Below are 13279 nucleotides of genomic sequence, written 5' to 3'. Positions count from 1 at the left end.
GGAAAGTTATGACCAGCCTAGACAGCATATTAAAAAGCAGAGACATTACTTTGCCAACAAAGGTCCGTCTAGTCAAGACTATGGTTTTTCCAGTGGTCATGTATGGATGTGAGAGTTGGACTGTGAAGAAAGCTGAGTGCTGAAGAATTGATGCTTTTGAATTGTGGTGTTGGAGAAGACTCTTGAGAGTCCCTTGGACTGCAAGGAGTCCTGGGTGTTCATCGGACTGATGTTGAAGCTGAAACTCCAATGTTTTGGCCACCTGATGCAAAAAGCTGACTCATTTGAAAAGACCCTGATGCTGGGAAAGATTGAGGGCAGGAGGAGAAGGGGACGACAGAGGATGAGATGGTTGGATGGCATCACCGACTCTATGGACATGGGTTTGGGTAGACCATGGGAGTTGGTGATGGACAGGGAGGCCTGGCGTGCTTCGGTTCATTGAGTCGCAAAGAGTCGGACATGACTGAGCGACTGAACTGAACTGAAGTACACATTTGAATATAGGTATCATAATCTGTTTAGCCTCCTCTGATGAACATTGGGTTGTATCTAAATCTTGCAAAAAATAAAGGTATAATAAATTTCCTTTTGTACTCATCTTTGAGTACTTAATGCCCTGATCAGGTTAGCACAAATAATTACAAGGGGGAATTGTTAGGTTGTGTGATATGTATGTCTAGCTTTCGATACAAATTGCCAGTATATCCACCCCAAAAAAGGGGTACTAATTTACAAACTCAATGACAATTCATGAGCGTTAGTAGGAAATTATATCTCCGTATTGTTTTTTAAATTTCTTTCATTACAAGTGTCTATTAAAATGCAGTTGGACTCTCTAAGGCCTGAAAAAAGTTTTTTCATGCCACCAATATTTGCCTGCAGAGTAACCCATAGAATAGTTACTTCTGCCAGGTTGTCCCATTTTTTCAACATTATTCTGTCCAAAAAAAAAGTTTAGAGAGTATCTGGTACGGCTGTATGTCAATGATTGAGTACTTCATTACTAGAATTAACAAAACAGTGTTGTTTTTATTTCACAGTCTTTTTTAGATTTTCAAGTGTATGCCTCTTGCTCCCATTTTAATTCTTCTCCCCCTATAACCTCTCTTGTGTGGACCTTGTCCCCTTATTTTTTCTCTCCTTCCCACGATTGTCAGTTTCCTAAATGTTTGCAGCACTAGAAAGTGAAAGTATTGGAATCTTTTGTCAATTCATACATTGTCTGCTTTAGCAAAAGAGGCCTGGCAAGAGATTTTATTTCCACTTTTGTCCCCATTAGCAGTACTCCATTGTCCTTCTTTGAATTCTGTCTTAATTTCTTGTTCCCATTAAGTTTTAGTACAGGACCTACTCCTTGACCTTTTGCTACTCAGAAGTGCTTTTCTTCAAGCAAGGAGGCACTTAGAACTTTCTTGGTATTCGTGGTCTCCAGTTTCGCAAGAGATGTGTAGTTTCTTTACGCTTTTAACTCTGTCCTCCTTGTCCTTTTCCTTACCCTCTCTCATTTCCTCTTCAAATGAAAATGTTTTATTGACCAAAGGATATGATTTTTTAAGAGGATCTGTTGCTTTTCAAAAGTAACAGCAACTGCAAAATTAATCTACATCTATCTTAAGGAAGTGGGAGGAATTTCGAAGTATTCAGGTGGAATTCCTAAACGTTTGCTGTGTTCTCCTGCTCTAATTTGTTGCTGTCTGCCGTAACTATTCCTGAGGCATTGTGCAAACAGATGGCGTAGATGCGGCTGGAAGTTCATGGGCCATTGGCTTCCAGAGGAGGCGTGGCTCCTTGGGCGGTCCAGCACACCAGTATTGCTAATCTGCTTTTCCAGATTACCTCCACAGAACCTTGAAGGATAAAGGATTTCAATGAATGTGGGAAAGACTTTGAACTTTCTTTTAATTTATGTATGGTGACAGAAACGACTTTTATAGGCTAAAGTTAGGAAGTATGGATGTAACCTAATTTGCCTTTGGTATGAAAAAATAGAAAGTGCACTGAATTTGAAGTTAAACCAACCCGAGATTGAGTTCTGGTTGTATTGCTTTACTTGTCATATGTCCCTGTCTCTCAGGGAACGTAGAGTTAAATGGGAAACAGACAAGAAAAAATTTTCCTGGGGGCGGGGCGGGTGGGAGGGAATCTGTTTTAACATAAACTTGCACATGGTTGCATGTGCAAAGAGCTATTGAAGTGTCCAGTAGAGACAGAAAAGCCTTTCCAGAGGACTTAGCACGTGAACTGAGACTTGAGTTTATGAAGCTGGGTGGGAATGGAGAATATTAATACCTCTCCAACTACTTACAGGGTTTCATGAAAAGTAAAGAAATAATGTTTATAAATAAGTGCTTGTAAACTTTATAGCCCCCAAAAGATTATTGTTATTAATTTTTCTTAATGTTAAAATAATTTGAGTGAGATCTTCTAAGGGAAGCCAAAATAAGAGAATTTCTCTTCACTTTAAAAATCTGACAATCATTTTGGTTTCTTTATTTAACTAGGAAATGTTGGTAGTTGATTTCAGAACACTCACTTGTAAGATTTGCCTCAATGGCTGTTGAGATAAGTAGGCCTACACTAAATATTTTTATAATAGCTTCTTTGAAGTCCTAAGACTCAGGGTTGATTCTAGATAGTTCAGGAGTGTCATCTATGCAGAAGAAAAAGATTTACACACCCACTAAGATGACTAAGATAAAGACAGACATAAATATTGGTAAGGATGTGGAGCAATCGGAACCTTCATTGACTGCTGGTAGGATTGTAATGTGGTGCAACCACTTTAGAAAACAGTTTGATAGTTCCTCAAAAAGTTAAACATCACCTTATGATCCAAAATTCACTTCTAAATATATGCCCTAGAGGAATTAGAGCTTATGTCCATGTCAAAACTTACACACAAAAGTCCATAGCAGTATTATTTATAATAGCTAAAAAGGGGACACAGCCATCAAAGATGAGAGGCTAAGCAAAATGTACTGTGTCTGTACAATGGAATATTCTTTGGTCATGACAAGTAATTAATTACTGATACATGCTTCAGTGTGGATGAACCTTCAAAGCATTATGCTAAGTGAAAGAAGCCAGTCACAAAAGAACATATATGTTTGCATTTGTGTGAAATATCCAGAATAAGCAAATCAGTGAAGACAGAAAGTAGATTAGTGGTTGCCAGGGGCTAGAAGGAGGAGAGAATGGCAATGGTAGAGGGTGACTGCTAATGGATATGGGTTTTTGGGGGGCTGATAAGTATGCTCTAAAATTAGATAGTGATGTTGGAAGGAGAAGGAAGGAAAAAGGAAACCACCCTACAGAGATATGGATCTAAGGTTATTTTTCCAGCCTCATTTCCCAAGATCCAAAAGTAGTTGATGGATGGGATATTACTTGTGTAATTCTTCATACAAACCCAGGAAACCAGTTAAAACACTTATCTTTAAATTCTGATTGTGAAACACCAAAAATATATGTGAAATTTACTTGCACACAAACACAAAAAATAGAAGAGTTAGGGTTGCTACATTTTGAGAGGCTGAGTGAATTTTTCAGACATTATTGAGACAAATGAAGCCTATTTCAATAGAAAGTGCTGCTGTGCCACCCACTCCCCCATCCCCCCGTCCTTCCACCGGTTGTGAGCAGAAAGCCATTTTCATCAGAAGATCTGGCAGATGAAGGAGTTGCTGCCTAGTTGCCTTTTGGATTTTTCTGGGTGAAAGATCCTAAGGGAGCCTGGGGACTGCATGTTGATCCAGCCGCTCACGTCATGTATCTATTTAAACATTTAATTTGGGGAGAAAGCCAGAGGAATGAACTTAATATAACTCTGTGTTGTTTTTCTTTCCAGGAAGGAGAGCAGTTTGTGAAGAAAATTGGTGGTATTTTTGCCTTCAAGGTGAAAGATGGCCCTAGGGGTGAAGAAGCCACCTGGGTGGTGGACATGATGACCAGAAGGACCTGTGCTCCCTAACTCAGGTCAGTGCAGTGATGACTTCATTGATTAAGCACTGACAAGTTCACAGAGGAAAATGGGGGCCTGCCTTGGTGTCCCCAAAAGACTGGCTTTCGAGTTATAAAACCTTGTCAAAGAACTGGGGAATCTTTGGGACTACGACTAGGTCCCAGCTGCTTCTTCCCAAAGATTGAGAGGATCCATCACTGTGGCTAGCCTTATGCTTTGGAATTACACAAACTTGGATTTAGAGTCCTGGTCCTGCCACTCACAGATTTTGGCCTTAAAAATTATTTCACTTCTCTGAGCTTTGTTTTTTACATTTGTAAATGGAAGTAATAAACGGTACCTATTTCATAGGATTCATCTGCAGATTAAGAGAAATAATGATCTCCTAATTAACCTGTGAAGTCCGTGGTTCAGTGTATGGCTACATGTGCTCAGAAGACCTAACTGTACCCACTGTCTCCACTTCATCTCATCCCAGGCTTTCTTGAACCTACTCCAGTCAGCTTTTGTCAGCTCATCATTATCCCATAACGGTTCTTGTCAAGGTCACAAGTATTCACTGTGCTGCTAGCTTCAGTGGTTAATTCCCAGCCCTTATAATATTACTCTTCTAGGCTTTCTTCCTCCTATGGGCTGTTCCTTCTTGGCCTCTCTTCCCATTTTTTTTTTCTTATCTCTAAGTATGTAAATATTGGTGTGCTCTAAGGCTCAGTTCTGTCTATATTTACTCCTTGGGGCTCTCATCTAATTTCATGCTTTTCAAACCAAGTCTACACTGATGATGCCCAGGTATCTTCAGTGTGAACTCAAACACTGAACTCCAGGTATATATTCAGCTGCTTAACTAATGAGTTTACCTGTATACTTAATAGGTTTCTCAAAGCTAATATGTCTGGATCCAAACTGTTGATATTCCTTCCACTCCCCTTTAATTGTGTTCTCCTTCCACTGTCTTCTCCATCTTGGTAAATTGCTCTTCTGTCTTACCAGTTCCTCAGTCTAAAATCCTTGAGGTCATGCTTGGCTCTTCTTCTTTTTGTTTTTTGAAACTGAAGTATAGTTGACTTACAATGTTGTGCCAATCTCTGCTATATAGCAAAGTGACTCATTGTACACATATATACCTTCTTTAAAAGTTCTTTTCCATTACAGTTTATCCCAGAGACTGGATATAGTTCTCTGTGCTATACAATAGGACCTTGTTGTTTATCTATTCTAAATGTAATAGTTTGCATCTATGTTGACTCTTCTTTTTCTCACCCTCCGCAGTCTCATCCACCAGCAAATCCTTTCCTCTACTGCCACCTTGGTTCTCCATCATTTTTGCCTGATCTCCACTTCTAACCTTGCCCCCTGTAGGTTCTTCTTCACGCACACCCGCTGGAGTGATCATTTTAAAACTCAGATTCTCACCCTTCTCAGCTCAAAACTATTCAGTGACTTTCAACTCACAGAATAAAAGTTAGAGTTCTTACTCTCACACCACATAATTGGCCCTAGTCGTCTTTCTTACTACCTCTTCCTCGCTTGGCTCCAGTCACACTGGCCGCCTTGCTATTGCTTGAACACGGGGTGTTCCCAGTTCAGGAGCTTTCTACTGCCTGGGATTGTCATCCCTCAGATATCCTCATGGCTGGTCCTTTTATTTCCTTTGGATTTTTGCCCAACTGTCACCTTCTCAGTGAGACTTTCCCTGGCCACACTTTTAAATCACACCTCATTACCATTCCCTATTGTCCTTTTCTGACATATTTTTTTTTAGCACTTACCTCCATCTGATATACCATATCTTATTTATTTGCTTATTGTCTACCCCCACTAGAGTTGTAAACTGCATGAACGCAGAACATTTGCCTCTTAGGTTCACTGCTGTATTCACAGTACCCAGAATAATACCTGATACCAGGTAGGCCTTCAATAAAATAGATAATAAAAATGAGCAGCAGATGAATGAGTGATGCTTAGTAAGCATTCAGTAAATGGTAGCTATATTGTATGCTATGTTTCTGTCCTTGGAGAGAGCCTGTTACAGTTAAGAGATGTGAGGGATAAGAAGTAGCTTTTTACAGGGCTATACTATGAACTTTGAAAGTGATTTGATATATAATCTATCCATTAAAACTTTTTGAGTAGAAAAGAAAAGTCAGAACTGCATTTTAGAGGATGAAGTTGCTGCATTAGACCTGATGAATTAGAAAGGAAGAAATCAGAGGCAGAGAGAGCAATTAGGAGGATGGATGATACCACCATCTAAGTTAAGCAAAAAGGAGAGCCCAAGTGTTGGCAGTAAGAAAAAAGGATGTTGTTACATGGCAGTTGCCAGGAGTGTTTGGAGTGAAATTGTTGCTACCTGGAAGCTGTAAAGTAGGAGGTCTGTCAAAGATGGTAGAGTTCATTGGTGGTGGTGGTTTAGACCCCGTGAACCATATCCCACCAGGCTCCTCTGTACATGGGATCTCCCAGGCAAGAATTCTGGAGTGGGTTGCCATTTCCTTCTCCAGGGGATATTCCTGACCCAGGGATCGAACCCAGGTCTCCTGCATCGCAGGTAGTCTCCTGCATCGCAGGTAGTCTCCTGCATTTCAGGCCAATTCTTTACCGACTGAGCCACCAGGGAAGCTCAGAGTTCATTGCCACAATATAATTGAAGAAGGTCCCGGAGGAGAGGATGACATCATGAACACATGTGGAAGGAAGGTTAGCCTTAGCAAGGAGGGAGGGATACTTCTTTCTTTGAGAGGGCAGATAAATACTCAGGGGCATTTTGAGGTACGGAGGAGGTTGACAAAGTTCTTAGAATAGAGTTCAGAGCTTGGAGAAAATATTAAGAGCAGTGTTCCATGCACTGTTGAATAAGGAACTAACTAGAGATAATGAAGGAAAAGCTGAGCAGCAGTGAGGGCATCTGGTGTGGGCAGCATTTTCTTTCTCAGAATGAGTGGGCAGAAAAATAATTACACTTGCATTCTATGAGCTTCCATCTAACGTAATGTAGGAAGGAAAACTAATGTTTCATCTAGATTCTAGCTTCAAGAAATAACAAGAACTTTTGGGAAATAATGCCGAGTTCTTAAATGACTGACGTTTAATGGTTACTTCAGGATTATAAATTGATATGCCTAGACAGATGTAGTTTTTAGAGAAAATTTTTCTTATTTTCTTATTAGTGTTTGTTTGTTTTGAAAGGTTATATGCTTATGGAAACATACTAAAAATTTCAGAAAAACCATGTTCGCTGTATATGGACTCTAGCAGTGAGCTCTCCCCACATTAGGTGCCCCAACCCAAACCTGCAGGAATTTTACTCTGAATTTCTGCTGAAACTGATACTTGTTGGCAGCCGGGAGTGGTGTTGAAATACGGACTTACCAGTAAAAGCTGCCACGGGAAATTGCCAGCTCTTTTTACATCATCCAACAAATGACCATTTGTTAGAGATCAGCTATGTTAAAGCATTAATAACCTGTCCTAGTTTGAACCGACATCTGAAAGAGAATTGTTAATTCTTTTGACATGTACATACTGTTGAGAGGTTTACTTTCTGCAAACATAGTAAGATTGGCTTAAATGTATTTCACTTGCCTATATTCTAAGAGCTTGGTAATGATACAGATGGTTGTATCAAGGACTTTTAGATTTTGTACATTTTCCATACTCCTTTCTTGCTGCCTGGGTGCTTCTCTATCAGTTCTGCCCCTCCCTCCTCTCCTTTGAAACAACTCACATAGCATGTTTCCAGGAAGCCAACACTGATTAATTTAATATGACATATTATTCTTTCATTCCTGTAGTCTGCCCCCTCAGCACCTGAGTTCTCAACCCTGCCCCTTTGTGGGGAACATGATATAGAGAGCCTCAGAGTCTCCCATCCCCAGTGTACAGGAGAAAGAGCATAGTCTTTGGAGATACCCAAACCTGGGTTCACACCTTGGCTTTGTCATTCATTAGATATAAACTTTGCCTGAGTCCAATTGTCTCACCTAGAAAATGGTGAGAATATTGTCTGTCTGTGGAGCAGTTGTGGGGATTAAATGAGATAAGGTATGTAAAGACCCTAGCATGGTAAGTGCTCAGTAAGTCATTATGTCCTTCCCAACCTATAAATTAAACATTAATTTTGCTTAAATGCATTGGAATTGCCTGTGATTCTTTAAAAGGACATAGGGAGCCGAGGAAGCATCTGGGATGCATCAGATGCTGATGAATTGGTGAAGGCCCAGCGAAAACTGAGCTATTGAATGTTTGTATTTTTCCTGTAACAAGAGGAGCCATATAACTTAGGAGCTGGGAGTGTAGGCTTTGGCAGCAGGAATCTGCTTCCCTACCTAGCTCAGCCACTTACTAGCTGTGTGACCTTGAGCAAGCTGTTTGACCTCTCTTACCCTTATAGGGTTCTTATTAAGATCAAATGAGTCCAAGTATGTGAAGTTCTCAGCATAGTAAGAGCTCAGTAAGTGCTGATATAATAGCAGCAGCAGCAGCAGCATTTTATTTCCTAAAGTCACTAGGAGTTCTTTCTTGGAATATTAAAATCTAATCCAACTGTAAATCAAGTCCAGCTATCTCAATTTGCTAGCTTTTCTTTTTTTTTTTTCTCCCTGCTCTTTGATGTTATATATCTACAAGGGAACTGGTTTTTCCAGACTGGAAATACTTGAATTTTTAAGACTTCAGACCTTTTTTTCAAGTAATGAGAGAAAATTTAGATAGACGCAGAGATGGAATGGCTATTGAGACACAGTCTTTTTAGGGGTTATTTCTGCATCCTAAGACATAAAAGAAAAATGTTTAGTTTTGAATCTTGTTTTAGTTACTTAGTAAAAGGACATGCTATGCTTTAATAGTTTGCCCCCATCCCAGTCTGTTTGTACTGCTGTTTGAACATACCACACTTGGGTGACTCAAAAAAACAGGAATTTATTTGTCATAGTTCTAGTGACTGCAAGTCCAAGATCAAGGCATCAGCATGGTCACCTTTTTTGAGTATCCTCTGCCTGGTTCATAGCCAGTGCTTTCTTGCTGTGGGCCCACATTGTGGAAGGGCTCAGGGTCTCTCTGGAGCCTCTTTATAAGGCATAAATCCCATTCATAAAGGCTCTACCCTTATGACACCCGAAGGCCTCCCTGCTGATACGATCGCACTGTTGTTCAGTCGCTAAGTTGTGTCTGGCTCTTTGTTACCCCATCGACTGCAGCATGCCAGGCCTCCCTGTCTCCTGGAGTTTGCCCAAGTTCATGTCCATTGAATCCATGATGTTATCTAACCATCTCATCTTCTGCCGCTCTCTTCTACTTTTGCTTTCAATCTTTCCCAGCATCAGAGTCTTTTCCAGTAAGTCGGCTCTTTGCATCTCGTAGCCAAAAGTATTGTAGCTTCAGATTCAGCTTGAGTCCTTCCTGTGAATATTCAGAGTTGATTTCCTTCAAGATTGACTGGTTCCTTCAAGATTGACTGGTTTGATCTCCTTGCTGTCCAAGGGACTCTCATAATTTGAAAGCATCCATTCTTGGCTCTCAGCCTTCTTTATGGTTCAACACTCACATCTGTACATGACTACTGGAAAGACCATAGCTTTGACTATACGGACCTTTGTTGGCAAAGTGATATGTTTTAATATGCTGTCTAGGTTTGTCATAGTTTTCCTTCCGTGAAGCAAGTGTCTTCTAATTTCAGGACTGCAGTCACCATCCACAGTGATTTTGGAGCCCAAGAAGAAAAAATTTGTCACAGCTTCCACTTTTTCCCATTCTATTTGCCATAAAGAGATGGGACTGGATACCATGAACTTCGTTTTTTGAATGTTGAGTTTTAAGCCAGCTTTTTCACTTTCCTCTTTCACCCTCATCAGGTGACTCTTAGTTCCTCTTTACTTTCTGCCATTAGAGTGGTATCATCTGCATATCTGAGGTTGTTGCTATTTCTCCCAACAATTTTAATTTCAGTTTGTGATTCATCCAGTCCAGTATTTTGCATGAAGTACTCTGCATATAAGTTAAATAAACAGGGTGACAATATATAGCCTTGTTGTATTCCTTTCCCAATTTTGATGCAGTCAGTTGTTACAGATAAGGTTCTAACTGTTATTTTTGGTCCACATACAGGTTTCTCAGGAGACAGGTAAGATGGTCTGGTATTCCCATCTCTTTAAGAAATTTCCACCGTTTGTTGTGATCCACAGTCAAAGGCTTTCACATAGTCAATGAAACAGAAGTAGATGTTTTTTTGTGAAATTCCCTTGCTGTCTCTATTATCCAATAAATGTTGGCAATTTGGTCTCTGGTTCTTCTGCCTTTTCTAAACTCAGCTTATACATCTGGAAGTTCTCGATTCAAATACTGGTGAAGCTTACCTTGAAGGATCTTGAGCGTAACCTTCTAGCATGGGAAGTTAGTGCAATTGTCCAGTAGTTTGAACATTCTTTAGCACTGCCCTTCTTTGGAATTGGGATATAAACTAATCCTTTCCAGTCCTTTGGCCACTGCTGGGTTTTCCAAATTTGCTGACATCTTGAGTACAGCACTTTAGCATCATCCTTCAGGATTTGAAATACCTCAGCTGGAATTCCATCCTCCACTAGATTTGTTGGTAATAGTGCTTCTTAAGGCCCACTTGACTTCACACTGCAGGACGTCAGGCTCTAGGTGAGTGACCACACCATTGTGGTTATATGCATCATTAAGACCTTTTTTGTATAGTTCTTCTGTGTGTTCTTGCCACCTCTTCTTAATTTCTTTTGCATCTGTTGTGTCCTTACTGTTTCTGTCCTTTATCATGCCCATCCTTGCATGACATGTTCCTTTGATATCTCCAATTTTCTTGAAGAGAGCCCTAGTCTTAGCCATTCTATGGTTTTCCTTTATTTCTTTGCATTGTTTATTGAAGAAGGCCTTCTTATCTCTTCTTACTTTTCTCTGGATCTCTCCATTCACTTGGTTATATCTTTCCCTTCCTCCTTTGCCTTTTGCTTCTCTTTCCTCAGCTATTTGTAAAGCCTCCTCAGACAACCACTTTACTTTCTTGCATTTCTTTTACTTAGGGATGGTTTTGGTCACCACCTCCTGTACAATGTTATGAACCTCTTTCCATAGTTCTTCAGACACTTTGTCTCCCAGATCTAATCCCTTGGATCTTTTTAGCACCTCCACTGTATGACCATAAGGGATTTGATTTAGGTCATACCTGAGTGGCTTAGTGGTTTTTCCCACTTTCTTTAGTTTAAGCCTGAATTTTGCTGTAAGGAGCTGATGATCTCAGCCACAGTCATCTCCAGGTCTTCTTTTTGCTGACAATATAGAGCTTCTCCATCTTTAGCTGCAAAGAATGCAATCAGTCTGATTTTGGTTAGGGCATAGGCTTGGGTTACTGTGATGTTGAGTGGCTTTCCTTGGAAATAGACCGAGGTCATTCTGCTGTTTTTGAGATTGCACCCGTGTGTTGCATCTCAGACTCTTTTGTTGGTTATGAGGGCTACTCCATTTCTTCTAAGGGATCCTTGCCCACAGTGAAAGAAAAGAAAGAAAGAAAGTGTTAGTTTTGTCGGCTCTTTGTGACCCCATGGACTGTAGCCTGCCAGGCTTCTCTGTCCATGGAATTCTCCAGGCAGGAAAACTGGAGTGGGTTGCCATTTCCTTCTCCAGGGGATCTTCCTGACCCGGGGATCAAACCCAGGTCTCTTGCATTGCAGGCAGTTTCTTTACCATCTGAGCTGCCAGGAGTAGATATAATGGTCATCTAAATTAAATTGGCATAAAAATGTACTCCAGTCCATTTTAGTTCACTGATTCCTAAGACGTCAATGTTTGCTCTTTCCATCTCCTGTTTGACTACTTCCAATTTACCTTGATTCATGGACCTAACATTCCAGGTTCCTGTGCAGTATTTTTCTTTACAGCATCGGATTTTACTTTTACCACTAGACATATCCACAACTGAGCATCTTTTCCACTTTGGCCTAGCTGCTTCATTCTTTCTGGAGCTGTTAGTAATTGCCCTCCACTCTTGAACAGTAGCATATTGGACACCTATCCTCAGGGGGGCTCATCTTCCGATGTAATATCTTTTTGCCTTTTTTTATTGTTCATGGGGTTCTCCTGGCAAGAACACTGGAGTGGTTTGCCATTCCCTCCTCCAGTGGACCACGTCTTAGCAGATCTATGACCCGTCTGTCTTGGGTGGCCCTGCACGGCATGGCTCATAACTTCATTGAGTTATGCAAGCACCTCCACCTCAACAAGGCAGTGATCCATGAAGGGGACTATCACAGTAGGTATTAGGATTTCAAAATAAGAGTTTTGGGGTATACAAGCATTCAGACCATATATAGCAAGTCCGATCTTTTTTTTTTTAATTAAGGCACAGATTAACTATTGTGCCATGATTTGATATTATTACAATTATTAGTAGTAATACTATTAGAGTACTATTTTTATATAGATTACCCAAAGAACTGACTGCTGGAAATTCTGATTTCTTGGTGAAATTTTCCTTTTGCATTTGAAACTTCTCTTTTGTCCAAGGAAGAAATGGCTGGTTTAGCAATGAGGTTAGAGTCTTTGTGGTATGGCCTTTTTTCTTTGATTATACTATTAAAATTGATATTTTTAAAACTTTGTTTTTATATAAGTAATATATACTCAAGTGCAAACAAAATGAAAAATTACTCTCCTATAATCCCACCCATCTATATCATGAGTTCACAAATGATGGCCTATGCGCCAGATTCAACCCACCACCTGTTTTCTTTATTTTGTTTTGTGTAAAAATTTTCTGAAGTTTAGCCCATAAGGAAGGGTATAAATCTGAGTGCTTAGCTTGATAAATATTAACAAATGAATATATCTCCCAGCTCAAGATGCAGAATGTTGCCATCACTCTAGAAACCTCCTCACACCACCTCCCATTACTATTCACTCCCAAAAGGAACCACTATTCCGAATTCTACCACCATCGGTTGATTTTATTTATTTTAGAAATTCATATAGATGGAGTCATACAATATTTACTGTTTGAGGTGTGGCTTCTTTTGCTCATCATTGTAAGATTCATTATATTTTTGCATGTAGCATTAGTTCATTTTTACTATGTGAATGCACCAGAATTTATTTATTCAGTTCAGTTCAGTTCAGTCGCTCAGTCGTGTCCGACTCTTTACGACCCCGTGAATCGCAGCATGCCAGGCCTCCCCGTCCATCACCATCTCCCAGAGTTCACTCAGACTCACATCCATTGAGTCGGTGATGCCATCCAGCCATCTCATCCTCTGTCATCCCCTTCTCCTCCTGCCCCCAATCCCTCCCAGCATCAGAGTCTTTTCC

General features: G+C 40.3%; 1 long non-coding RNA gene across 2 annotated transcripts in view; it reads left to right on the top strand.

Moving 5' to 3' along the window:
• Positions 1-13279, top strand: part of LOC104993774 — a 63376-nt gene that overhangs the window by 43268 nt on the left and 6829 nt on the right. For both annotated transcript variants that reach the window (XR_825873.1, XR_825872.1), the window contains one exon: positions 3851-3978. This is a non-coding gene — a long non-coding RNA (uncharacterized LOC104993774). The remainder of the gene's footprint in view (positions 1-3850; positions 3979-13279) is intronic.

The sequence above is a fragment of the Bison bison genome, unplaced genomic scaffold, assembly GCF_000754665.1.
Source record: "Bison bison bison isolate TAMUID 2011002044 unplaced genomic scaffold, Bison_UMD1.0 scf7180017864244, whole genome shotgun sequence".
Lineage (NCBI taxonomy): Eukaryota > Metazoa > Chordata > Mammalia > Artiodactyla > Bovidae > Bison > Bison bison.
The sequence above is the reverse complement of the archived record's forward strand: the minus strand, read 5'-3'. Positions and strand labels throughout refer to the sequence as shown.